Source organism: Pseudophryne corroboree, chromosome 9, assembly GCF_028390025.1.
Source record: "Pseudophryne corroboree isolate aPseCor3 chromosome 9, aPseCor3.hap2, whole genome shotgun sequence".
NCBI classification, from domain to species: domain Eukaryota; kingdom Metazoa; phylum Chordata; class Amphibia; order Anura; family Myobatrachidae; genus Pseudophryne; species Pseudophryne corroboree.
The window spans coordinates 216,122,044-216,149,984 of record NC_086452.1 but is presented as its reverse complement, the minus strand read 5'-3'; positions in this window follow the sequence as shown (position 1 = coordinate 216,149,984).

Sequence of the window (27,941 nt, the reverse complement as noted above, 5' to 3'; positions counted from 1 at the left end):
GGGAGCTGCTTTGGTTGCCTAACGTTAAATCCGCTCCTGGCTGCGTATGGTTATCTCAAGATCTCGTGGCGCAACGGGATGTGCTGCACTACATAAGAAACTGTTAATAATAATAATAATAATAATAATAATAATAATAATAACAACAGAGTTTCAGTGATCTTGCATTGCAAAATGAAATCTCAGCTTTCCATTGCACTGCAGCACTAGATGGGCCAGGAGCTCCTGTGATGCACAAACAGGTGCTGAATAAGGGTCCAGCATGGAGTCTCATGGTGGCTTACAGCCAGGAAGCTGTCTGGCTCGCCAGGCTGAGGCATGCTGGTGGCACAGAGGTTAGCATTGCTTCCTCCCACAGTCCTACTTGTAGTATGAAATGAGTTTGTACTGTAGAGTGGTAAGCTCCACTAGGGCAGTGGCTGAATAACAAAAGAATCACTGCACAGTCCTGCTTAGTACTGTACTGAACCCACCCGAACTCAATGTAATCGATCCAGAGCTGCTGTGGGGGCTCAGGAGGGGCTGCTAAAACATCTAAAGGGCTGCTTTATTTAAAAATAAAATATATTTTAAAAAAAAGACACAGGTATGCTCACATGTGCATAGCTTGGACAAACAGGTATGCTCACATGCGTGTAACTGGGAGCTGTGAAAAATGAAAATGAGGCATCTGCCACAAAATATGTAAATAAAAATGCAATAAAAAAATGCAAAAAAATAAACCCACAAGATTTTCACAAAATAAGTCTCCAGACTCCGTGGAGGGGAAAATGTCCAAGTTTGATCCTGTGGTTTACACCAGTTTATTTGCATCCCAGCATTAAATCAGAGATTATCATAATCCCTGAAAATGGAGAAGGGGGTACAAATTTAGAGACTTTGGCCCCTAGTTTTTCAGTTTGTCCAGTAATGTGGTAATTATACATCTGCTTGGTTAAAGTCCTTTCTGTTCCACACCATGATAGGAGGCGAGGTGAAAGCCTGTGTGTTGTTCCTGATTGCGTGTGCCTCTCTAATTTTTAATCACCTTCTTAAACACTGTCCTCTTGCCTCTTCTCATAATGTGAAAAGTCATCAAATATGGAGGTGGTATGTTTGTAGCTAACTATAATTCGGAGAACTTGGCGAGCTTTTGGGAGGGCCCAAGGACAATTCCATCTTGTACTTCTTTTTTTTCTTTGCATCATGTGCTGTTTGGGGCCTAGTTTTTAAAACTGCCATCCTGTCTGACACTGCAGTGCCACTCCTAGATGGGCCAGGTGTTTGTGCCGCCCACTTGTGTCGCTTAGCTTAGTCATCCAGCAACCTCGGTGCAACCTTTTGGCCTAAAAACAATATTGTAAGGTGTGAGGTGTTCAGAATAGACTGGAAATGAGTGGAAATGAATGTTATTGAGGTAATTGAGGTTAATAATACTGTAGGAACAAAAAAACAACAACTCAAATTCTGTGATTTTAGCTGTATTATGTTTTTTAAAAAAAAAATACAGATCCAAAAAGGGTGGTTTTGGCAAAACCAATCCAGATCCAAAACACGAAAGGAGATCCAGATACAAAACACAAAGCCCGAAAAGTGTCCGGTGCACAACTCTAGTATGTGTATATACAGATATGCCCATGCTCATCCAGCCTGTGGTACGTGCGCACTGGAACATGCGCGCTCCGAGGCGTGGGAGTGACTTAGTACAAAAAGCTGCAACTTAATACACCACCCATGTATTTCTATGGGCGCATGTACATAGACACATGTGTGCGTCCTAGTTGCGGACACATATGCCGCACCTTACAGTTTCATATGTCCCATTAAGGCTTCTTAGACATTATCTAAAATATCACAAAACTACTGAATACCACTGGGTTCCAACGTCCTTCTTACTCCATACATGTACAGTAGCTCCCACAAACCTCTTGCTTAATAGCTAAAACTATCATACTCCATCTACTGTCTATGCATCTACAATTTCTTTCACTATACGCATCCACGCTGCTCTGTCTTCCCCAATCCCTACTCCTGTGTGTTCTGCAATCTGCGCTAGTCTTTATTCCCTCATCAGCACCAATCTGTCTATCCCCATTTACGCCGCCCTGTCCTTCCTGCGGGATCCGGTCTGAAGATCGACAGTGTCTAGGTCGACAATGTTTAGGTCGACCACTATAGGTCGACAGTCACTAGGTCGACATGGATGGAAGGTCGACAGGGTTTCTAGGTCGACATGTGCTAGGTCGACATGTCTAAAGGTCGACATGAGTTTTTCAAAAATGTTTACTTTTTTTGAATTTTTTCATACTTAACGATCCACGTGGACTACGATTGGAACGGTAAAGTGTGCCGAGCGAAGCGAAGGCACCATGCCCGAAGCATGGCGAGCGAAGCGAGCCATGCGAGGGGACGCGGTGCACTGATTTGGGATCCCGGTCACTCTACGAAGAAAACGACACAAAAAAAATAAATCCTCATGTCGACCTTCAGACCTGTTGACCTAGCACATGTCAACCTAGAAACCCTGTCGACCTTCCATCCATGTCGACCTAGCGACTGTCGACCTATAGTGGTCGACCTAAACATTGTCGACCTAGACACTGTCGATTTGATAAACCACACCCCCTTCCTGCATCTTTTCCGCTCTGTTTCCTTCCATACAGTATTTGCCGCTGTCTCCCCCCTCCATCTGGGATGCTCGGTCTTCACCTCTTCCATGCTGATCTGCCCCAACATCCATGTTGCTCTGTCAAATCCCCATCTGTAACACCATGTTGTCCCCCATCCGTGCCACTATGCCCCCCCATCCAAAACACCATTCTATTACCCTAACTGCACAGCTGTCTTCTGCGGGTGTGGTTCATTAGGTCGACATGCATTAGGTCGACATACATTGGGTCGACCACTGAAGGTCAACATGCATTAGGTCGACATGGTCATTAGGTTGACACATACAAGGTCAACGTGGAAAAAGGTCGACATGAGTGTTTTGACTGTTTTTGGTGTCGTTTTCTTCTAAAAGTGACGGGGAACCCCAATTAGTGCACTGCGTCCCCTCGCATGACTCGCTTCACTCGCCATGCTTCGGGCAAGGTGCCTTGCTCCGCTACCGCTGCGCTCGGCACAGGTTAATGTTCCCAATTGTAGTACACGTGGATCATTAAGTATGAAAAAGGTCAAAAAATTTAAGAAAGAAAAAATTGTGAAAAACTCATGTCAACCTTCTTGCATGTCAACCTAGTACATGTCGACCTAATGACCATGTCGACCAAGTGACCATGTCGACATAATGCATGTCAACCATCAGTGGTTGACCCAATGTATTTCGACCTAATGCTTGTTGACCTAACGACCACCATCAGTCTTCTGCTCAGACCTTCAGTTGCATAGACTGCACGTGTGTAATCGAATGAGCACACAAATCTGTGAATTAGCAGCTCCACCATTGTGTGAGTGACAGGAATCTCACTCTGTGAGAGTGCTGAATCTGCACTTACCCACAGGCTGTGATGGCATACCATATCCGTATTGCACAAGAAACACGTCCATTAAGGCATCAGACTTCATGTTTGGAATTTCAGTGCTTTATTTAGTTTGGTAGAATTTTGGTAGTTTTGTAAGATTTCAGATCATGACTAATGCCGCCCATACACTAGGTCGATATCATGTACGAATACACAATATTGACACATCATTCGACCCATCGCATGCACATCATGCATGGTTTGGGTGCGATTACGATGAGATGCGTTGCCCCTCGGGTGCACGTCGCATCAAATGATCATATGTGCTGCACATATGCATGCCCTCCAACATGACCCATTCCATTAGGTACAAAATGCTCTGCTCCTGGACTTCTTTGCCAGTGGCAGTTGCAGAGGTGGAAGTAGCCATGTATTAATAAATAGTTTTAGAAATAAATTTAGATATAACAGTATAAAAATGTAAACATTCATTACAATTCATAGATATGGGGCTTACAAAATAAATATATACTCATAAGTGTGATATATGTAAATAAATGAAACATATATATATATATATATATATATATATATATATAGTGCTTGTCAAGGTGCTGGAGCAGTTTGCCCATAATAGTATGTAAATGGGTATGCTGCTTGAGACAGTTGTCAGCTGCCTTGATGATATTACCATGGCAGTTGTAGTGTGTCCCTCATGCTGAGTGCGAGCCTTTGTGGTGATAGCCTGCTGGGCAGCAAGGGCGACAAAGCAGGCCTTTTGTGCTGATTGTGAGCTGATATAGTAAAAACCTGCAGGACGGGAAGAGCGGGTCCCTCGCGCTGGGCTCAGCGCTGACCACGAGATGGGAATAGAGAGGGTGCTGATTGGCGGAGGTGATTTAGAGCACCCAATAGGAGTTTCTTGATCAGCACGAGCCCACTGTTCAGAGACATAAAAGGGGCTCCGTTATGCTGATCAGGAGTCTGCAGTTCCCTCAGTGTGAGCACAGTTCCTGAGTGCTTCTCCCCGCCACAAAAGAACTGGCTGTAACATTTGGCAGAGGAAGAAGCATCAGCGCTGTAGCCAGTGCTGAGCTATATGCCGGTGTAAGGCGCATTGAATGTTGGCGCTGTTGAAGTCTCTCTCTCCTGCTGTCACTCACAACAGCTGTAAACACGAGTGAGCTGGGAGGAGACTGAAACCGCTACATTATGGGGGTCATTCCGAGTTGTTCGCTCGCAAGCTGCTTTTAGCAGCTTTGCACACGCTAAGCCGCCGCCTACTGGGAGTGAATCTTAGCATAGTAAAATTGCGAACGAAAGATTAGCAGAATTGCGAATAGACACTTCTTAGCAGTTTCTGAGTAGCTCCAGACTTACTCGGCATCTGCGATCAGTTCAGTGCTTGTCATTCCTGGTTTGACGTCACAAACACACCCAGCGTTCGCCCAGACACTCCTCCGTTTCTCCAGCCACTCCCGCGTTTTTCCCAGAAACGGTAGCGTTTTTACAAACACTCCCATAAAACGGCCTGTTTCCGCCCAGAAACACCCACTTCCTGTCAATCACATTACGATCACCAGAACGAAGAAAAAACCTCGTAATGCCGTGAGTAAAATACCTAACTGCATAGCAAATTTACTTGGCGCAGTCGCACTGCGGACATTGCGCATGCGCATTAGCGACTAATCGCTCCGTTGCGAGAAAAAAATAACGTGCGAACAACTCGGAATGACCCCCTATATGCCTGCCGGGGAGGTTGTATAGCACCTACCACACTTTGCCTGCCACCACTCATCCTAAGCTGTAAACATTGAGTGAGCAGTAGGAGAGTTGCGGATGCTCCCCACCTAATACACATAAGAGCTGGGCACATTTAAGGTACCTCTTACATCCTGCAACTATAGACTGTAAACACAGAGCAGTAAAACAGAGGGCGCTCATAGATGTTAATGCCAAGTAGATAGGACACGCCCTGGTCAGCTGTACATGTGGCCGCAGAGTTCTGGGCTGTGACAGAGGTTGGCTGTAGGTCGCCATTCTCACCTGTATGTGGAGGCCGAGCGTAGTCAGATGAGGTGCCGGCCATAGAGCAAAAGGTTGAGGGAGAGACAGTGCCAGCGTCACCCAGAGCAGTGCAGCCTGAGAGAACGAGGGAGAGCAGCAAGTCCAGACAGTCGTGGATGGGTGAGAACCAAAACTTGCACTCACCTGCAATAGCTACAGACACTTAAGCTATAAACTATAAAATACCACTAACCTACAAGGAACACTGACATTTAATTGGCTGTAGTTTAATGACTGTCAAGCACTAGTACAAGGAAAGCTATAAACCAAATTCATAGCTGTACTCATTACAAGTGCAGAAATATCTGGCATCAAGGCTTTCTACATATACTAGATTCAAAAGTAAAAGATACAATATTGAAACACGTACCGTCTGGCAAAGTGAGAGTAATTTACCCTGTGGAAACCTTCCAGACAGCACAACAAATTCAACTGGAGCATATAGGAATATAGGCCCTCATTCCGAGTTGATCGGTCGCAAGGCGAATTTAGCAGAGTTACACACGCTAAGCCGCCACCTACTGGGAGTGAATCTTAGCTTCTTAAAATTGCGACCGATGTATTCGCAATATTGCGATTACTAACTACTTAGCAGTTTCAGAGTAGCTTCAGACTTACTCTGCCTGTGCGATCAGTTCAGTGCTTGTCGTTCCTGTTTGACGTCACAAACACACCCAGCGTTCGCCCAGGCACTCCCACCGTTTCTCCGGCCACTCCTGCGTTTTTTCCGGAAACGGTAGCGTTTTCAGCCACACGCCCCTGAAACGCCGTGTTTCCGCCCAGTAACACCCATTTCCTGTCAATCACATTACGATCGCCGGAGCGATGAAAAAGCCGTGAGTAAAATTACTTTCTACATAGCAAAGTTACTTGGCGCAGTCGCAGTGCGAACATTGCGCATGCGTACTAAGCGGATTTTCATTGCGATGCGATGAAAAATACCGAGCGAACAACTCGGAATGAGGGCCATAGTCTGCGTATTTACCTCCATAACAACTTTGGAAAGGATTGAACAGTAGCATAAGGCACCAGAATATGCCCTCATCATAATTACATATACTCATAGTGTATCTTGAATTGAGTTCAGTTATTACAAACTGCTTTGAAGGGAATATTAACTTAATACTAAAGTGCTTATTTGAATATACCTCATATTAACACAAAAGTTTACACAAAACATAAATGAATGTATTTTTCTAAAGTCATTACCTTGACTAATTTCTGCGTATGTGAAAATGTGTCATGCATGACGTTTAATTTACAACCCAGGTGTACACCTAGGATAATTTTTTACATTTGCCTAAGGTGAATATTGGTAGCTGCCAAAAGGTAATTTTTGTAATGCATGCAGGTAATATTGTATGGGCCATAAGGGAAATTAGTGGGAAAGGAAATGTGTATTTGACAATTTGTGATTTTGTATTAACTAATGTAATTATACTTACCTTATTATAATTAAATAATATTTAACTTGTTCAAATACAAGGGAGAACAGTGTAAGTGTAGTAATATTTTATTAGAATAAGTGTATTAGAGTAGAAAAGAAGGATTAGTCTATCTGGTTGTCCCAAGCTAGCCATTTAGAGTAAAATAATAACAATAGACATAGTCAAGCTTGGGTGGAGCCTGGCACAGCATATGATAAGACCAGTAGTGAATAAGTACATTATCATACGTAACCTAGGGTTACATGGAGCTGCAGCACAGTTCAAAATTAAAATAGGGAAGCCACACTAACTTTCACCCCAAACACTGTCAGACATCGCTAGCTGGGACTCACTGGCAGTTGGTGTGGCACCTATTTAAATTTTGGACAGTGCTGCAGCCCCACCTCTGCAACTGCCACTGGCAAGGAAGTCCAGGAACAGAGCATTTTGTACCTAATGAAATGGGTCATGTTGGAGGCTATGCATATGATCAGTTGATATGGGTAGAGGTCAATTGCCGATCTTTCGATAGATTGTAAGGTGAAAATGCACCTTTGATTTATCGTACACCGGGGAGCCGGCAGGGGGGTCATGAGACAACTCGCATCTAATGCGAATTGTCCTAATATATGGCCAGCATAAGAAGCCTTATGCTGCTTTCACATCGCAAAACCTGCTTTTGAAATGGTATTTGAAACGGTTCTTAAAACGGGTCTGAGCAGTTAAACCCCTTTCACATCTCATGTTGTAACCAGTAAATTACCATTTCATTACCGTTTTGGTACCTTTCACACTGAACCCGTTTCACCCATAGAAAACAGTGGTTGTCATTATAAATGGACTTTTCTGGCCCACACATTATTAATAATTATTAATTAATTCATTATTAATAATTTGGATAGTCGTACGATGGAACCCAGCAGCTTGAAGCATATCTATTTATATTAGAAGGGATTAGGTACTTGGTTTGTCTTTTTTGAAGGCACAAGTATTATTTATATATTTTTTAAAATATATATATTTTTTTTTTAGATGGAATGGTAAAATTCAGAAAAAAAAATGGCGTGGGGTCCCCCCTCCAAAGCATAACCAGCCTCGGGCTCTTCGAGCTGGTCCTGGTTCTAAAAATGCGGGGGAAAAATTGACAGGGGATCCCCCGTATTTTTAAAACCAGCACCGGGCTCTGCGCCTGGTGCTGGTGCAAAAAATACGGGGGACAAAAAGAGTAGGGGTCCCCCGTATTTTTTACACCAGCATCAGGCTCCACTAGCTGGACAGATAATGCCACAGCCGGGGGTCACTTTTATACAGTGCCCTGCGGCCGTGGCATTAAATATCCAACTAGTCACCCCTGGCCGGGGTACCCTGGGGGAGTGGGGACCCCTTCAATCAAGGGGTCCCCCCCCCAGCCACCCAAGGGCCAGGGGTGAAGCCCGAGGCTGTCCCCCCCATCCATTGGCTGCGGATGGGAGGCTGATAGCCTTGAGTAAAATGACAGAATATTGTTTTTTCCAATAGTACTACAAGTCCCAGCAAGCCTCCCCCGCAAGCTGGTACTTGGAGAACCACAAGTACCAGCATGCGGAGGGAAACCGGGCCCGCTGGTACCTGTAGTACTACTGGGGAAAAAATACCCAAATAAAAACAGGAGACACACACCGTGACAAGTACAACTTTATTACACACTGCCGACACACACATACTTACCTATGTTGACACGAAGCAGTCGGTCCTCTTCTCCAAGTAGAATCCACGGGTACCTGAAAATAAAAGATAATTATACTCACCTGATCCATGGTCCAGAGATAAATCCACGTACTTGTCAAAAAAAGAAAACGAACACCCGACCAGCGAACTGAAAGGGGTCCCATGTTGACACATGGGACCCCTTTCCCCGAATGCAGAGAGACCCCCCCGTGACTGCTGTCACTGAAAGGTCTCGTAAGCCAATCAGCGAGCGCAACGTCCTTGCACTCTGCTGATTGGCTCTGTGCGCATCTGAGCTGTCAGCGCATCGCACAGCTCCCTCCATTATATTCAATGGTGGGAACTTTGCGGTTAGTGGTGGGGTCACCCGCGGTCAGCGGCTGACCGCGGGTAACCCCACCACTGACGGCAAAGTTCCCACCATTGAAAGTAATGGAGGCAGCTGTGCGATGCGCTGTCTGAGCTTAGACGCGCACAGCCAATCAGGTGAGCGCCACGGAGTAGCGCTTCCTGATTGGCTGAAGGGACCTCAGTGACAGGAGTCACGTGATGTCCCGGCATTCGGGGAAAGGGGTCTCATGTGTCAACATGGGACCCCTTTCAGTCCGGTGGTTCGGGTGTTCGTGTTTTTTTTTTGCCAAGTACGAGGATTATCTCTGGACGTGGATTTATCTCTGGACACTGGCAGGTGAGTATAATTTTTTTCACAGGTACCCTCGGATCGTCGGAGACTGTGGCAGTCGGCGTGTCAACATAGGTAAGTATGTATGTGTGTCGGCAGTGTGTAATAAAGTTGTACTTGTCACGGTGTGTGTCTCCTGTTTTTATTTGGGTATTTTTTTTCCAGTAGTACTACAGGTACCAGCGGGCCCGGTTTTCTCCCGCATGCTGGTACTTGTGGTTCTCCAAGTACCAGCTTGCGGGGGAGGCTTGCTGGGACTTGTAGTACTATTGGAAAAAACAATATTCTGTCATTTTACTCAAGGCTATCAGCCTCCCATCCGCAGCCAATGGATGGGGGGGACAGCCTCGGGCTTCACCCCTGGCCCTTGGGTGGCTGGGGGGGGACCCCTTGATTGAAGGGGTCCCCACTCCCCCAGGGTACCCCGGCCAGGGGTGACTAGTTGGATATTTAATGCCACGGCCGCAGGGCACTGTATAAAAGTGACCCCCGGCTGTGGCATTATCTGTCCAGCTAGTGGAGCCCGATGCTGGTGTAAAAAATACGGGGGACCCCTACTCTTTTTGTCCCCCGTATTTTTTGCACCAGCACCATGCGCAGAGCCCGGTGCTGGTTTTAAAAATACGGGGGTTCCCCTGTTAATTTTCCCCCCGCATTTTTAGAACCAGGACCAGCTCGAAGAGCCCGAGGCTGGTTATGCTTTGGAGGGGGGACCCCACGCCATTTTTTTCCGTGTTTTTCCCGTTTAAACGTTTATAAAGCCACTCTCACATGTGTCTCCTGTGTTTTCCAAGCTGTTTCCTGGTTGTGGCTGCTGACATCACACATGGAGACAGCCTATGACCTGCTGGGGCTTGCAAATACCGTTTCAGACCCTTTCACACTGCACAGTGAAATGGGACTGAAACGGGTAGGACCCTTCTTTTTTACCGTTTCAAAATACCGGTATTTTGAAAACGGTAAATTGAAGCGGACCCTTTCACATCGCAGCTCGAACCGTTTAGGAAGCCAGTTAAAACGGCAAAATACCGGGTATAAGCTGCGGTGTGAAAGGGGTATTAGTGGGACATCTGAAACGGTAAGGTTTTTTGTCTATGAAATTTCATAGCTTTTTAAAAAAAATTTTTTAAATATCATATATACATACATCTATATCTATATATACATACATACATACATACATACAGACATATATCTGTAGAAAAAAAGAGCAAACAGGGATGACTCCACAGTGCATAAAAGTTTTGCCTCATTGCATTTATTAAAAGTAAGTAACAAACTCTCAGTAAAAAACTTTACAATACTGTTTCTCACACAAAGTATGCTGGAAGCCAGGTAAGTTGTAGTAATAATCGGTTGCTCCTCCTATCATTATGAGTCGTACCAAAAACAGCAGCAGCTGGAACTCCTACATTCACCGTGGATGTAGTTCACAGACATATTTTATCCTGGACAGGACTTTTTCAAGAGGCAATTGAAAAAGTCCAGGATGTCAAGTTTTTTATTGTGAGTTACTTACTTTTAATACATTTTCAAAATTTTAAAACAGTATTATGCTATGAGATACATACATTTCCCTTGAGAGCATCTGCTGAGAAATTATGTGGGCAATACTTGGAGAAAGGACTTTTAAGATAAGCCCATTTAAGTTTCTCTGACGTCCTAAGTGGATGCTGGGACTCCGTAAGGACCACGGGGAATAGCGGCTCCGCAGGAGACTGGGCACAACTAAAAAAAGCTTTAGGACTACCTGGTGTGCACTGGCTCCTCCCTCTATGACCCTCCTCCAGACCTCAGTTAGAATTTTGTGCCCGGCTGAGCTGGATGCACACTAGGGGCTCTCCTGAGCTCCTAGAAAAAGAAAGTTTATTTTAGGTTTTTTATTTTCAGTGAGATCTGCTGGCAACAGACTCACTGCTACGAGGGACTAAGGGGAGAGAAGCGAACCTACCTGCTTGCAGCTAGCTTGGGCTTCTAAGGCTACTGGACACCATTAGCTCCAGAGGGATAGAACACAGGGCCCGACCTCGATCGTCCGTTCCAGAAGCCGCGCCGCCGTCCCCCTTACATAGCCAGAAGCAAGAAGAGTCCTGGAAATCGTCGGCAGAAGACTTCGGTCTTCAAACAAGGTAGCGCACAGCACTGCAGCTGTGCGCCATTGCTTCCCATGCACACCTCACACTCCGGTCACTGATGGGTACAGGGCGCCGGGGGGGGGGGGCGCCCTGGGCTGCAATCTTAAGTACCTTGGCTGGCAAAAAAACACATAATATAGTCATAGAGACTATATATGTGTAAAATACCCCTGCCAGATATACATAGAAAAAAGCGGGAGAAGTCCGCCGAAAAAGGGGCGGGGCTATCTCCCTCAGCACACTGGCGCCATTTTCCCTCACAGCTCCGCTGGAAGGATCGCTCCCAGGCTCTTCCCTGCAGTTTCCAGACTACATAGGGTAAAAAAGAGAGGGGGGGCACTAAATTTAGGCGCAATATTGTGTATACAAGCAGCTATTGGGAAAAATCACTCAGTTATAGTGTTAATCCCTGTGTTATATAGCGCTGTTGGTGTGTGCTGGCATACTCTCTCTCTGTCTCCCCAAAGGGCTTTGTGGGGTCCTGTCCTCAGTCAGAGCATTCCCTGTGTGTGTGCGGTGTGTCGGTACGGCTGTGTCGACATGTTTGATGAGGAGGCTTATGTGGAGGCGGAGCAAGTGCCGATAAATGTGATGTCACCCCCTGCGGGGCCGACACCTGAGTGGATGGACTTGTGGAAGGAATTACGTGAAAGTGTCAACTCCTTACATAAAAGGTTTGACGACATATCAGATGTGGGACAGCCGGCTTCTCAGCTTGTGCCTGCCCAGCTGTCTCAAAAGCCATCAGGGGCTCTAAAACGCCCGCTACCTCAGATGGCAGACACAGATGTCGACACGGATACTGAATCCAGTGTCGACGACGATGAGACTAATGTACATTCCAAGAGGGCCACACGTTACATGATTGAGGCAATGAAAAATGTGTTGCACATTTCTGATATTACCCCATGAACCACAAAAAAGGGTATTATGTTTGGGGAGAAAAAACTACCAGTGTTTTTTCCCCCATCTGAGGAATTAAATGAGGTGTGTGAAGAAGCGTGGGCTTCCCCCGATAAGAAACTGGTCATTTCTAAAAGGTTACTAATGGCGTACCCTTTCCCGCCAGAGAATAGGTCACGTTGGGAAACATCCCCTAGGGTGGATAAAGCGGTCACACGTCTGTCAAAAAAGGTGGCACTACCGTCTCTGGACACGGCCGCCCTAAAGGAACCTGCTGATAGGAAGCAGGAGGCTATCCTGAAGTCTGTATATACACACTCAGGTATTATACTGAGACCAGCTATTGCTTCAGCATGAATGTGCAGTGCTGCAGCTGCGTGGTCAGATTCCCTGTCGGAAAATATTGATACCCTAGACAGGGACACTATATTGCTATCCATAGAGCATATAAAAGACGCAGTCTTATACATGAGAGATGCACAGAGGGATATTTGCCGGCTGGCATCTAAAATAAGTGCAATGTCCATTTCTGCCAGGAGAGGATTATGGACTCGGCAGTGGACGGGTGATGCAGATTCTAATAGGCACATGGAAGTTTTGCTTTATAAGGGTGAGGAGTTGTTCGGGGATGGTCTCTCGGACCTCGTTTCCACAGCAACAGCTGGGAAGTCAGCATTTTTACCCCATGTTCCCTCACAGCCAAAGAAAGCACCGTATTATCAGGTACAGTCCTTTCGGCCCCATAAAGGCAAGCGGGTTAAAGGCGCGTCCTTTCTGCCCAGAGGCAGAGGTAGAGGGAAAAAGCTGCAGCATATAGCCAGTTCCCAGGAGCAAAAGTCCTCCCCCGCTTCCTCCAAGTCCACCGCATGACGCTGGGGCTCCACAGGCGGAGCCAGGTACGGTGGGGGCCCGTCTCAAAAACTTCAGCAATCAGTGGGCTCGCTCACGGGTGGATCCCAGGATCCTTCAAGTAGTATCTCAGGGGTACAAGCTGGAATTCGAGACGTCTCCCCCCCGCCGTTTCCTCAAATCTGCCTTGCCAACAACTCCCTCAGGCAGGGAGGCAGTGCTAGAGGCAATTCACAAGCTGTATTCCCAGCAGGTGATAGTCAAGGTGCCCCTCCTTCAACAAGGACGGGGTTACTATTCCACAATGTTTGTGGTACCGAAACCGGACGGTTCGGTAAGACCCATTTTAAATTTGAAATCCTTGAACACATATATAAAAAAATTCAAGTTCAAGATGGAATCGCTCAGGGCGGTTATTTCAAGCCTGGACGAGGGGGATTACATGGTATCACTGGACATCAAGGATGCTTACCTGCATGTCCCCATTTACCATCATCACCAGGAGTACCTTAGATTTGTGGTACAGGATTGTCATTACCAATTCCAGACGTTGCCGTTTGGTCTGTCCACGGCACCGAGGGTATTTACCAAGCTAATGGCCGAAATGATGATACTTCTTCGAAAAAAGGGAGTTTTAATTATCCCGTACTTGGACGATCTCCTGATAAAGGCGAGGTCCAGGGAGCAGTTGTTGGTCGGGGTAGCACTATCTCGGGAGGTGCTACAACAGCACGGTTGGATTCTAAATATTCCAAAGTCACAGCTGGTCCCTACGACACGTCTACTGTTCCTGGGGATGGTTCTGGACACAGAACAGAAAAAAGTGTTTCTCCCGGAGGAGAAAGCCAAGGAGCTGTCATCTCTAGTCAGAGGCCTCCTGAAACCAAAACAGGTGTCGGTGCATCACTGCACGTGAGTCCTGGGAAAAATGGTAGCTTCCTACGAAGCAATTCCATTCGGCAGGTTCCATGCAAGGACTTTTCAGTGGGACCTGTTGGACAAGTGGTCCGGATCGCATCTTCAGATGCATCGGCTGATAACCCTGTCTCCAAGGACCAGGGTGTCTCTGCTGTGGTGGCTGCAAAGTGCTCATCTTCAAGAGGGCCGCAGATTCGGCATACAGGACTGGGTCCTGGTGACCACGGATGCCAGCCTTCGAGGCTGGGGTGCAGTCACACAGGGAAGAAACTTCCAAGGACTATGGTCAAGTCAGGAGACTTCCCTACACATAAATATTCTGGAACGGAGGGCCATTTACAATGCCCTAAGTCAGGCAAAACCCCTGCTTCAAAACCAGCCGGTACTGATCCAGTCAGACAACATCACGGCAGTCGCCCATGTAAACCGACAGGGCAGCACAAGAAGCAGGACGGCGATGGCAGAAGCCACAAGGATTCTCCGATGGGCGGAAAATCACGTGTTAGCACTGTCAGCAGTGTTCATTCCGGGAGTGGACAACTGGGAAGCAGACTTCCTAAGCAGGCACGACCTCCACCCGGGAGAGTGGGGACTTCATCCAGAAGTCTTCCAACTGATTGTAAACCGTTGGGAAAGGCCACAGGTGGACATGATGGCGTCCCGCCTAAACAAAAAGCTAGAAAGATATTGCGCCAGGTCAAGAGACCCTCAGGCGATAGCTGTGGACGCTCTAGTGACACCGTGGGTGTACCGGTCGGTTTATGTGTTCCCTCCTCTTCCTCTCATACCCAAGGTACTGAGGATAATAAGGAGAAGAGGAGTAAGAACTATACTCATTGTTCCGGATTGGCCAAGAAGAGCTTGGTACCCGGAACTTCAAGAAATGATCTCAGAGGACCCATGGCCTCTGCCGCTCAGACAGGACCTGCTGCAGCAGGGGCCCTGTCTGTTCCAAGACTTACCGCGGCTGCGTTTGACGGCATGGTGGTTGAACACCGGATCCTGAAGGAAAAGGGCATTCCGGAGGAAGTCATTCCTACGCTGATTAAAGCTAGGAAAGAAGTGACCGCAAACCATTATCACCGCATTTGGCGAAAATATGTTGCGTGGTGTGAGGCCAGAAAGGCCCCAACGGAGGAATTTCAGCTGGGCCATTTTTTGCACTTCCTACAGTCAGGGGTGACTATGGGCCTAAAATTGGGTTCCATTAAGGTCCAGATTTCGGCTCTATCGATTTTCTTCCAGAGAGAACTGGCTTCACTACCTGAAGTTCAGACTTTTGTTAAGGGAGTGCTGCATAATCAGCCCCCTTTTGTGCCTCCAGTGGCACCTTGGGATCTCAACGTGGTGTTGGATTTCCTAAAGTCACATTGGTTTGAGCCACTTAAAACCGTGGAATTAAAATATCTCACGTGGAAAGTGGTCATGCTGTTGGCCTTGGCTTCGGCCAGGCGTGTGTCAGAATTGGCGGCTTTGTCATGTAAAAGCCCTTATCTGATTTTCCATATGGATAGGGCAGAATTGAGGACTCGTCCCCAGTTTCTCCCTAAGGTGGTATCAGCCTTTCATTTGAACCTACCTATCGTGGTGCCTGCGGCTACTAAAGACTTGGAGGCTTCCAAGTTGTTGGACGTAGTCAGGGCCCTGAGAATTTATGTTTCCAGGACAGCTAGTGTCAGGAAAACTGACTCGTTGTTTATCCTGTATGCACCCAACAAGCTGGGTGCTCCTGCTTCAAAGCAGACTATTGCTCGCTGGATCTGTAGTACGATTCAGCTTGCACATTCTGTGGCTGGACTGCCGCATCCTAAATCAGTGAAAGCCCATTCCACGAGGAAGGTGGGCTCTTCTTGGGCGGCTGCCCGAGGGGTCTCGGCTCTACAACTTTGCCGAGCAGCTACTTGGTCGGGGTCAAACACATTTGCTAAATTCTACAAGTTTGACACCCTGGCTGAGGAGGACCTAGAGTTCGCTCATTTGGTGCTGCAGAGTCATCCGCGCTCTCCCGCCCGTTTGGGAGCTTTGAGTATAATCCCCATGGTCCTTACGAAGTCCCAGCATCCACTTAGGATGTCAGAGAAAATAAGATTTTACTCACCGGTAAATCTATTTCTCGTAGTCCGTAGTGGATGCTGGGCGCCCATCCCAAGTGCGGATTGTCTGCAATACTTGTATATAGTTATTGTTTAACTAAAGGGTTATTGTTGAGCCATCTGTTGAGAGGCTCAGTTATTGTTCATACTGTTAACTGGGTATAGTATCACGAGTTATACGGTGTGATTGGTGTGGCTGGTATGAGTCTTACCCGGGATTCAAAATCCTTCCTTATTGTGTCAGCTCTTCCGGGCACAGTATCCTAACTGAGGTCTGGAGGAGGGTCATAGAGGGAGGAGCCAGTGCACACCAGGTAGTCCTAAAGCTTTCTTTAGTTGTGCCCAGTCTCCTGCGGAGCCGCTATTCCCCATGGTCCTTACGGAGTCCCAACATCCACTACGGACTACGAGAAATAGATTTACCGGTGAGTAAAATCTTATTTTATCTTTGGTACGAGGTCTTATATCATATTATTAAGTTTGAGCACACAGAGGTGGAATCAGCCAATACTGCAATATTGGACCACATCTTGTTTTTCAGTGTTTTTGGACATGTTGGACAAGTAGTGCCATACAGGCATGCTGCCCTATCTTTGAATTTGCCTAGGACGCCAACTATGTTTTGTTTTTTTTACCACACTTTGGACCATACTTGCCTACCTGACCCTCTCCATGAGGGAGAAAATGTTCTGTTCCTGGTCTTTCCTGGTAATGTATGATTGCCATCACCTGTGGTGAAACACCTTTCTTATCAATTAACTAGCTCACCACAGGTGATGGCAATCATACATTACCAGGAAAGTCCAGGAACAGAGCATTTTCTCCCTCATGGAGAGGGTCAGGTAGGCAAGTATGCTTTGGACCCTATTCAGGTTCAGAAGCAGATTCTAGCACATTCTACAGTACTTATCCCTTTTCAGTGCTGGTCTTAAAAGGTTCGGCCTTATTTTTAACTTCATAATTTTGGAATAGGCAGCAAAACTCAAGCAGAACTGAAATTCCAATAAGACAAGGATTCTGGCTAATTGATTTTGAATAAATGCAAACAAAATTCTCTGAGCAACTCTACATAATCCTTCCCTGGATTAATCACAAATCAGAAAAGTAATTGCTTTTACAACTGGTAAAATCTAGGAGATACTTATTAATAAATTTAAATGTTAAATTATTAAAGTGGTATTTGACCCGTGGATACAGAGAAAATAATATTTGGTACAACAGAAGGTTTTTGTTGTCAAAATCAATAACACACAGAGCAGGTCAGTTATATATTTTCCATTATATTAATTTGGGCATTCCATTATGGCAAATGGAGGAAGCAATTACCATTTATGCTAATTAACTGTCTAGTTATTGAAAGTTTGACTAAGTTTGGAAGATATGTAGTAATATCTAGCATATCTATATTGTTTTTATTGTTTTATATAAAGGCTTTCTTTAATAGCTGGTCAGTATGTTTGCCTGAGGCTGACCTTCTCTGTGCCCTGTGTATTTCAGCAACTACAACCCGGCATTTACAAAGCTTATCAGTGCTGCTTTAAATTTTTATTAAAGCTATGTAGCTGGCGGATACCAGGGACTATTGGCGAAACTAGGGGGTGGTCCGGGGATGCACAGGACCACCCATTAGCCGGTATGCCATAAATGTAATGTTATAACAATCTGCCACTGCCGCCGTGCAGTCTGGTCGGTAAGGACTGACCTGGGAATGAATGGCAGCATATGAGTCAGACTGACTCATTATTATATGCTGCGTGCTGCTGCTCTCCAGGACATAACAAAGTATTAGCCCTTGTGATAAAAGGGAGGAGGGCTGTGGCAGTGTCATCACTTCAAATTAAGCGCGCACCTGCTGTCAGACTCTTTCTGGCTTTGCTGGTCACGCATGGATGCTGGTATAAGGGAAGAGGGGTGGCATGGGTGCTCAGATCATGAAGTCTGTGCGTGGAGTATTACTACCAATGGAGCCAGTGAGTCAGTGACAGCCAGCATAGCAAAGTATGTTGCTACACTAAAAAAAGTAGATCCCGGAAATACACACTGTGTGTTTTATATATGAAAGCAAGAGGGGGATCCATTCCACTCCAAATGACAAAATCGATCCAAAGATCCCTATCACTTATATATTGTGTGTCCAGCACAGCTATGTTTGCTTGACCCATTCTCTAAGATAAATCTGTACTGTTGTAAGATTTTTTTATTAATTTGAAGCATATAGTATAAGGCGCCCACTAATACTGCCTGTAGTATATGGTCACCAATGCTGTCTATAGTATATGGGGTCACCAATGCTGTCTGTAAAACCCCTGGCAACGAGCATGAGTTCCCTGACATGAGCATGAAACCCCTGACACGAGCAGGAATCCCCTGGCAATGAGCATAAACCCCCTGGCAATGAGTAGGAAACCCCTGGCAACAAGCAGGAAACCCAGAGCATGAAACCCTTGGGAACGAGCATGAGACCCCTGACAATGAACATGTCATTTAAAAGTAATCAGAAGCCTTACTGTGTCGCATAGTGTGTAAGGGGCATTATTATGTGAGGGGCATGAAATGGTGCAAGGGCCATAACTGTGTGGCATAATGTGTAAAGGGTATTATGGTGTGTGGCATAATGTGCAATGAGCATTATGATGTGTGGCATAATGTGCAATGGGCATTATGGTGTGACATAATGTGCAATTGGCCTTACGGTGTGCGTCATAATTTATAATGGGCATTACGGTGTGTGGCATAATGTGCAATTAGAATTATAGTGTGGCATAATGGGCAATGGACATTACGGTGTATGGCATAATGTGCAATTAGCCTTACAGTGTGTGGCATAATGTGTACTGGGCTTATGGTGTGTAGCATAATGTGTAATTGATGTTAAGGTGTGGCATAATGTGTAATGGGCATTGTGGTGTGTGGCATAATGTGCAATGGGCATTACGGTGTGTGACATAATGTGCAATGAGAATTATGGTGTGTGGCATAATTTGCAATGGGCATTACAATGTGTGGCATGTGTAATGGACATTACAGTGTGTGGCATAATGTGTTAGGGGCATTTTGGTGTGTGGCATAATGTGTAATTGGCCATACGGTGTGTGGCATAATGTGTAATGAGCATTACGGTGTGGCATAATGTGCAATGGGCATTATGGTGTGTGGAATAATGTGCAATTGGCATTACGGTGTGTGGCATAATGTGTAAATGGGCATTACTTTGTGTGGCATAATGTGTAATGGACGTTAAGGTATGGCATAATGTGTAATGGGCATTATGGTGTGTGGCATAATGGGCAATGGGCATTACGGTGTGTCATAATGTGTAATGGACGTTAAGGTGTGGCATAATGTGTAATGGGCATTATGGTGTGTGGCATAATGTGCAATGGGCATTATGGTGTGTGGCATAATGTACAGTTGGCATTATGATGTCTGGCATGTGTAATGGGCATTACACTGTGTGGCATAATGTGTAAGGGGCATTACGGTTTGGCATAATGTGTAATGGGCATTACGGTCTGTGGCATAATATGTAATGAGCATTATGGTGTGTGGCATAATGTGTAAGGGGCATTACTATAAAGAGGAGAAATTACAAATAATGTAAGGGGCATGAAACAGGTTTTTTTTTCCTGTGGTGGGCAATGTCTGGGTGTGCAGGTTGCAAAACTAGGGTATATGGTAGTCTTTTCCTGCAAGGTCATGCCCCTTACAGCAAGGCCAAATCCCCTTTTTGGGGTGCTTGCAAAGGATAATTCTTTATTTTTACAAAGGTGCCCCCCACTGTTGCTCCTTCCACATTACCCACAGCTCTGCCCACCCCCGGGAGTTCCTGAACCTATTTTTCTACAAAAGTAGCACTGGGACCACCCATTACCAAATGTCTAGTTTTGCCTATGCCAGGGATGTGCAGTTAGGGGAGGCAGAGTCTCACATGTCATACTCAAATGAAAATTGCTGATCTTTTCACTGATCTGTGTAAAAGTCTGCTATGCTCATTGGAGTATGACATTGCTGTGCTCCGCGGCAAATACATAAAGACAGAGGAGAGGCAGCGAGAGCTCTGCCTCCTAGGGCCGGATTAAGATCTGCGGGGGCCCCGGGCAAAAAACTTGTGGGGGCCCCTATCAATAAAATTATCAATATACTAGCAATTATATATATACACACTGTGTATATAGATAGATAGATAGATAGATAGATAGATATAGGTATACATACACACGATCTATATACATAGATGGCAACTTATTTGGACACTTTACCTTTAGGTTTATGGCTTTAGTGACAGTGATTGAGTCTGGATAACTGCACTTATCAGTACATTGACTGTCACCAGCGCTGATGATCTGCACTACGTGGGGGCTGCACTGAGGAGTCGCTGCTGAAGTGACTTGGCGCTAACTCACTCAGTTCTTTTCTGCTTGTGTCGCTGCCGCCGTGAATCATGGGACATTATTATTTTGCAAGACTCTCACTGTGCTGAAGCTCCTCGGCAGCCACTGATGAGAGAATAGTTGAGCCACAGCCGCCAAAGAGGAAGAAACCGGAGACAGCAGCTAAATGCTGTACTCTGGTTTTACGTTAATAGCAGTGTTGAGTCTCGAGGTGATACTGTGTGGAGGCCCTGGGACAGCCGCCCCTTCTATAATTCGGCCCTGCTGTCTCCCTCTGGCAATCAGGAGCATCTTGAAGCTGGCATAGGCAAACGCAGGGGGGGTTTCTGGTCGCCTGGAAACCCCCCCTCCCCACTCCTCTTGGCAAGTGGCTCCAATTATGACAACAATAGCAAGCTGCCACCACATCATGAATCCTCTTCTACCAAGTTTGCTGTGCGTGTGGATCTGAGTCCTAAATCAGTACACTGGACCAGAGAGTAGCTACCAGGAAGAAGAAACAGGAGCCTTACCATGAGGTGGGAGAATGTGTGCTTAGAAGTGCAGTACTGGTTCTATTATGTTTGTGTATTTATTATTTAAATATATTTGATACAGCCTATACTATAGACCATCTTTGTTGAGTTAAATACTAATACTGTATTCCATACAGTATCCAGCGTATAAAAAGACTAATGTTTACATTAATATCCAGGGTCATTACTACGTAGGTTCTTCTACCGCTCCCCCAGACTCCCGCAATTGCTCCAATGTTCTGCAGAGTGGGAAATTGTTGGTTGCATTTGGAAACCCCCCTCTAGAAATCCTGCGTTTGCCAATGGCTGGCAGTATCATTGCATTGAAAGCAGTGCCAGGATAGGCAGCTATGACAACATGGGCTCAAGGCAGGCCACCTCAGTGATGAAGATGTACAGTAATAGCTACAATACCTCTTTTGGTACTATTCAAAACCATTTCCAATGGCTCGGACTGGACGGGTGTCCTGGAGTGAACATGGGACAAGGTACAGTATGTTCATCATCTACTGGCACCCCCTCTCATGAACAAGTTTCTCTCTTGAACAGGTCTCTCTCCCCTCACAACTTCAACCTCCCCCCCACTAGCTCTTTTCTTTCACAGTTCTCAAATTATTTTTTTCATATGCATTGGGAATATAACACAACGCTCAGGAAGGATATTTATGTGTAGAAATATTTTGCAATTAGGCTTTACTCAGACTATAAATGTTTGTTTAAAAAAAATGTGCATGCCCGGTCTGCTTTAATCTCATGAATGTATTTCCCCTATAAGACTAACATATTAAATGTAAAGCTGACAAGATTGGGGAATATCTGAGCAGCATCTCCATACACATTCCCCAAGGGATGCCTGTGTCTCTGCAGAGCACGCAGAGTGATTGTATGTACTCATTTCATTTTGTTGAATAATTACACAGCCAATAAAATTTAAGGCACTGCTAATTCTAATTTTAATAAAAGGAATCACCTTTAATTATAAATAATCTCCTGTTCAGTGTTTGAATTTCCATCTCTATATGACAGATAAATTAATTTGCATTTATCACTGAGAGATGATTTTCAGCTAAATATACATTTTGCTAAAAATTATTTGTGGCTGAATGATTCCGTAGTAACAGAGTGTATTACTGCATGCTGTACAATACATGTGCATATGGGATCTTTACATTTGTGTGATAATATTCCATATCTCACACATTCCATGGAATTGGCTCCTTGCCAGACCATATAGGGCCTGATTCCGAGTCGCACGGAGACTTGGCCGCATCTGAGTCTATTGCCGCAGCTGCGTCTTATGGTAATGCCATGGGCGGTTTCTTTAAAACTGAGACGCCTTGCACCTGTGGAAATCCTTTTCAGTAGACGCACCATTGGATCTTGCATGAGCCCTGTGGTAGGTGCAGTATCTCTGACCTCTGTGTGAGCGGCTAAAGGTGCATACACACAGTGAGATTTTGACTATACGATTTCCCTTGAACTCCCCGGAGCCCAGAAGCACCGATATTGACTATCTTTACTTGCGATTTTGGCTATATACAATTTTAACTAGAGTAGAAACTAGATTGTACACAATATAGTCAAAATTGACTTGTCTGCACAGTCTATTTTTTCTTGCGATATGGACCCAGCGGGAGTGCGCATTGGTATAGCAAGCGGTGTACACACGGTGCGATATGTGCTAACTTTTCTTAAGATTTTGACTATATAGTCAAAATCGTAAGCATAAATCACACTATGTGTATGCACTTTTAGAGTCTTTGGAAGCAGCCACTGTCAGTGACACACCTGTGTGTGCCTGACCGCCACCCTGTTACCTCCCAGGTACGCCCACTTAAATTTACATCCCTGCTCCCACATTTGTTCTGCACCTCCACGCAGTAACAATTGGGACGCATGAGCATTGCCACTCAGACACATGTGCAGTACTTATAACATCAGCCAACTGTGTGAACATCAGCATTGCATGTGGCTAGCATGTGACTCAGACACATGTGCAGTACTTATAACATCGGCCAACTGTGTGAACATCAGCATCGCATGTGGCTAGCATGTGACTCAGACACATGTGCAGTACTTATAACATCGGACAACTGTGTGAACATCAGCATTGCATGTGGCTAGCATGTGACTCAGACACATGTGCAGTACTTATAACATCGGCCAACTGTGTGAACATCAGCATTGCATGTGGCTAGCATGTGACTCAGACACATGTGCACTACTTATAACATCGGCCAACTGTGTGAACATCAGCATTGCATGTGGCTAGCATGTGACTCAGACACATGTGCAGTACTTATAACATCGGCCAACTGTGTGAACATCAGCATTGCATGTGGCTAGCATGTGACTCAGACACATGTGCACTACTTATAACATCGGCCAACTGTGTGAACATCAGCATTGCATGTGGCTAGCATGTGACTCAGACACACGCGCAGTACTTATAACATCGGCCAACTGTGTGAACATCAGCATTGCATGTGGCTAGCATGTGACTCAGACACACGCGCAGTACTTATAACATCGGCCAACTGTGTGAACATCAGCATTGCGAGTGGTTAGCATTGGACTCAGACACATGCGCAGTACTTATAACATCAGCCAACTGTGTGAACATCAGCATTGCGTGTGGTGAGTGTGCCACTCAGGCACATGGGCAGTTTTATAACATCAGCCAACTGTGTCAATATCAGCATTGCGTGTGGTGAGTGTGCCACTCAGGCACATGGGCAGTACTTATAACATCGCCCAACTGCGTGAACATGGAATTCAACAATAGAATAAACATACATATAAAGTTTCATTGTAAAATTGAGTCTGTAAATCCTTTGTACATCACTTTATTACAAAATGAATAGGACTTGATTCTGAGTCGCATTTGCGGCCACAACTAGTGAATTTTAGCAAACTACACATACCCTGTAGCAAACATATACATCTCTGTGGAGCCAGCCCTGACCAGTTTGGTGCCTTAGGCTAGATTAATGCCCCAATTTGGGTGTCTCCAGCGTGTGCACACGAAAAAAGGGTGTGCCTCATGGAAGAGGCATGTCTCATAGAAGGGCATAGCCTTATGATGCTGAACTGCCCTTCCCCCATTGTGTTGTGCTCTCCATCCCACTGCCTTACTCTCCCTTGTGTCTTTCCAGACCACACAAGTGTATCTGCAGCTCCAAATCCAGAATTTTGTTATAATAGTTCACACTAACAACATACAGTACTACTTTAAACATCCTAATCCTAATGACCTTGTGCATGGATCATTACACAAACACTTTATCTTATATAAAATAATGACACAGAGACTTAGGTTTGGCAGAGAAATGATAGCTGATTTATTTCAATAACTATTAACTTTAAATAGCTGTAAAGTAAGGGATTAGATAATGGTGGCAAAGAAAGAACATCTAAAACTTCTTCCACAATCCGCAAAACTGCATCATCCTAACCAAACAAACTAACAACAATAGGTATCCACTCAACCTTCTACCTTGACTACTCACCACCCGGGTAATGTTGTTGCCCCTGTTTAGGTGATCCAATCATTATACACAGTCAGCGAAGGTGAGCGCGCCAAACAACTATGAATCAATCAATAAACAATCTATATATGACCTAAAACAGGTAACTTGCCGTTCTTTCCCTCCAAAACAGCTAACGCAATAATCTACCCCCTGCAACAAAAAAGCGGAGGGAGAGCGGGAAGACAAAGGAAAAAGAGGCTGACTCCGCCTCAAACTAGTCCTTATGAATGAAACTACCCCCTCCATCCCTGTATCCCTATTGTATAGTATATCACCTGATACCCACAAGGCCATCCCCAGCCTCAGATGTTTAACTCTTTCCATTCCTATTCAGTGACTACGCTCCTCTAAACAGCCTAATGTCTGATGAATGACCTTGTGCATGAAAGGAATACACAAGTAAACTCGGCCAGAGTTAAAATGTAAAAATCTGCTGAGGGACAATGGGACATAGAATTAACCGATTCAGAATGCAATTAAACTGAATTAAGGGGGTGATTTAGAGCTGACCATAGATATGCTAAATTTAGCACATTTATGATCAGTTTCTCTGACATGTGGTGGGACCCCCAGCACAGGGCTAGTCCGCCCCGCATGTCAGGCCCTGCCCCTCCAGCACAGGTGCGAAAGCATCGCACGGCAGAGATACTGCCCCTCCTGTCAATCAGGCAGAGGCGATCGCACCACTTAGATGCTTTCGCATCTCACTGGCTGCACATGCACAGTGCGCCCGTCATGCGAGCGCACTGTGTAAAGGGCTTTAGAGTGCATTCGCTGTTGTAGCAGTGATCAATGCTCTAATCGCACTAACTGAAACCCCAGCAGATGCAGCCGATGTGGCAGTCCCTATACGAAATGAATGAGTTCCGAAGTCCCGAGGTGAGAGGCCTAAACTGGCAAGGCAACGACGTGGCATCCAGCTAAACTGATACTTAGTAAGCGGTAAGCCATCATAATGCAATAGCCACGAACCCTCTGAGGAAGACCTGACCGAAACATAGTGGATGGCCAGTGCCACCGGACAGATGTCCAGAGAAATGGAGGGCACCAAGGGAACCCTGCACATCTGATGTGTCTTAGAGCGACGAATCCTACACCATAATGACCTATCACCTACTCGCATATTGGAACGAAGCATAATCGCATCCTTTCCGCTTGGAGGGGGCGAATAACTCCGAAACACAGAAAACACTGTGGTAAGACATGGAAAAAGCTAATTGCAATAACAGGGCCCCGAAAGCCGACGAATCGATCCCTTTAACTGTCCCTAGTACAGAATCAGAATCGGCTATTATTGGCCATGTACACTTGTGTATACTAGGAATTTGTATTTGGTTTACAGTGCAGCAGCCAGGGGGGAACACGTAGACAAGAGGCGGGGGGGGGGGGGGGGGTTGTGATCCCCCCCACGAACACTGTGTTCTTTTACTTAATCTGTATACCTCATATATTCCCCCCCGAATATATGCAGTATACAGATTAACTAAAAGAACACAGTGTTCGTTCCAATCAGAAGATCAGAGTAGAGCGACTGGATAGTCAACCTGGCCCTGTATCTTTTCCCAGATGGCAGCAAGTTGAGCTCGCCATAGCCCAGGTGAGGCAGATCATTGACTATCCTGGTCGCCCGTTTTTGGCTCTGGACCGGTACAGGTCATGGACAGGCGGGAGGTCAACTCCAATGATCTTCTCAGCAGAACTTACCACTCTTTGGAGCCTGTGTTTGTGGTTCTCTTGTTGGCGGAGCTATACCAGACGATAATCGAGGAGCACAGGACAGATTCTACAATTGCGTAGGTGAAGGAGATTCTGTAGATGTTAAACTTCTTAAGTTGCCTTAGGAAGAACAGCCTCTGCTGCGCCTATCCGATGGTGGCATTTGCATTTGGTCCCCACCTGAGGTCTCTAGAGATCGTGGTCCCCAGGAACTTGAAGGAGTCCACTAGCGGCACCACACCATCGTCTACTACCATCTCAACGGTTTTAAGTGGGTTGAGCTCCAGGTTGTTACAGCTACACCACCGGGCCAACAGATCAACTTCCCGTCTGTAGTCCAATTCGTCCCTTTCTTTTATGAGGCCAATGATGGTGGTGTTGTTGGCGAATTTAATGATTTTAACTGACTGAGACTCAGAGGAACAGTCATTAGTGTACAGAGAGAAGAGCATGGGTGAGAGGACACAGCCCCGGGGTGCCCCAGTACTGATGGACCGATCTTGGGAGGTGAATCCCCCCGCTTTGACCACCTGTATTCTGTCAGTCAGAAAGTCCACGATCCAGGAACAGATTGCTTCTGGGACCCCTTAGCGGAGTAGTTTTTGGTAGAGAATGCTGGGGTTGATTGTATTGAAGGCCGAGCTAAAGTCTACAATCAGGATCCTCGCAAAGGTTTCAGGCGTGTCCAGATGCCGCAGAATGTGGTGTGGTACAGGCGGGAGAAGTGACACATCGATGGGGCGGCTACTATCTGGGGTGACCTGAACCACCCGAGCCCATCTTTTCATGGCCTTCATGGGTAGAAAATTCTTTATAAAGTTGGAAACACCTTTCAACTTTGCAAAAAATTAAATACCTGCAAGGTATCGTAAGACGACTGGTCTAGATCTCCCAGAAATATAGAGCTGCCGAATAAAAGAAAACATCATCCAATGCCCGCTATTATCTGCAAGCCCCCCAATCATAGGAGAATGCTTTCTAGTCCATCCAAAGCTGACGGTAAGTCCTGAGGGTGCTTGGGGCGATGGAATGCTCCGCTAGTCCCTCCAAGCCAGCTCGATAACCTGACAAACGTAAGAAGGGTAGAGCACCCCAACATCATCAGCAACCGGAGCAAGTGCCCGGATTCTCTACCAGTGAAACCTAGACAGCGCATCGGGCACATCGTTATCGCGCCTGGAACATTTTGCGCCCGAAACAGCACATTGCAACACAAGCATGTCAGCACTAGCTGTGCCAAGACGAGCAACACAATCAGCGACTTGGCCCACTGATTATTAATCGCATGCACAATACCCAGATTATCGCACCTGAACAAGATGCTGCGATTGCGAAGACGTGCGCCCCATACTTCCATGGCAACCATGATGGGGAACAACTCTAAAAGCAAGAGGTCCTTAGTTAAACAGCCATTAAACCAGCTGTGTGGCCAGGGGGCAGCGGAGCAAGATCATCTAAAGTAACAACCAAAACCCGATGACCCAGCTGCATCGGTAAACAACTGCAAACTAAAATTATCGACAGGAGGAGCCAGCCAGATCCAAACACCATTAAAATCTTCTAGA